The 1,506-nt window shown below is 38.7% G+C and overlaps 1 non-coding gene across 1 annotated transcript; it reads right to left on the bottom strand.

Annotated features, from left to right (window-relative positions):
- Positions 1 to 901: 901 nt before the first annotated feature.
- LOC130964603 (small nucleolar RNA R71) lies at positions 902 to 1,009 on the bottom strand. Its single transcript, XR_009080691.1, has one exon. It is a non-coding gene; the product is annotated as a small nucleolar RNA R71 (small nucleolar RNA).
- Between the last annotated feature and the right edge of the window lie 497 nt (positions 1,010 to 1,506).

The raw sequence follows: 1,506 nt of genomic DNA, 5'->3' as shown, positions 1-1,506 counted from the left end.
TCTTAACCACATCTTTTTCAAAATAGTTTTCAATCAAATCTTTTTAACTTCTAATTTCAAATCTTTTTCAAAAATCACTTGATTTCTTTCCCACTCTTATTTTTCGAAAATCAATTAGTGTTTTTCAAAAATTTTTCAAAATCTTTTACTTAATTTTCGAAAATTACTTCCCTTCTTCTCACATCCTTCTGTTTATGGACTAACACTATCCCTTAATGCAAAATTCGAACTCCATCTTCTTTGACAAGTTCGAATTTTCTACTTCTGTCTTCTATTTCTCTTCTTCCTCTGACACCTCAAGGAATCTCTATACTGTGACATAGAGGATTCCATATTTTCTTGTTCTCTTCTCTTTCATATGAGCAGGAACAAAGACAAAGGCATTCTTGTTGAAGCTGACCCTGAACCTGAAAGGACCTTGAAGCAAAAGCTAAGAGAAGCTAAGACTCAACTCTCTGTTGAGGACCTGACCGAATTCTTCAAAGAAGAAGAACCCATGGCAGCCGAAAACAACAACAATGCCAACAATGCAAGAAAGGTGCTGGGTGACTTTACTGCACCTACTCCCAACTTCTATGGGAGAAGCATCTCTATCCCTGCCATTGGAGCAAACAACTTTGAGCTTAAGCCTCAATTAGTTTCTCTAATGCAACAGAATTGCAAGTTCCATGGACTTCCAATGGAAGATCCTCATCAGTTCTTAGCTGAATTCTTGCAAATCTGTGACACAGTCAAGACTAATGGGGTAGACCCTGAAGTCTATAGACTGATGCTATTCCCTTTTGCTGTAAGAGACAGAGCTAGAATATGGTTGGACTCTCAACCTAAAGAAAGCCTGGACTCTTGGGAAAAGCTAGTCAATGCCTTCTTGGCAAAGTTCTTTCCACCTCAAAAATTGAGTAAGCTTAGAGTGGAAATCCAAACCTTCAGACAGAAGGATGGAGAATCCCTCTATGAAGCTTGGGAAAGATACAAACAATTAATCAGAAAATGTCCCTCAGACATGCTTTCTGAATGGAGCATCATAGGTATTTTCTACGATGGTCTCTCTGAACTATCTAAGATGTCCTTGGATAGCTCTGCTGGAGGATCTCTTCATCTGAAGAAGACGCCTGCAGAGGCTCAAGAGCTAATTGAAATGGTTGCAAATAACCAATTCATGTATACTTCTGAAAGAAATCCTGTGAACAATGGGACTAGTCAGAAGAAAGGAGTTCTTGAGATTGACACTCTGAATGCCATACTGGCTCAGAACAAGATATTGACTCAACAAGTCAATTTAATTTCTCAGAGTCTGTCTGGAATGCAAAATGCACATGGCAGTACTAAGGAAGCTTCATCTGAGGAAGAAGCTTATGATCCTGAGAACCCTTCAATGGAAGAGGTGAATTACCTAGGAGAACCCTATGGAAACACCTATAATTCTTCATGGAGAAATCACCCAAATTTCTCATGGAAGAATCAAGAGAGACCTCAACAAGGTTTCAATAATAATAATGGTGGAAG

Source organism: Arachis stenosperma, chromosome 2 (assembly GCF_014773155.1).
Source record: "Arachis stenosperma cultivar V10309 chromosome 2, arast.V10309.gnm1.PFL2, whole genome shotgun sequence".
Lineage (NCBI taxonomy): Eukaryota > Viridiplantae > Streptophyta > Magnoliopsida > Fabales > Fabaceae > Arachis > Arachis stenosperma.
This window is presented reverse-complemented; position numbering and strand designations above follow the sequence as displayed.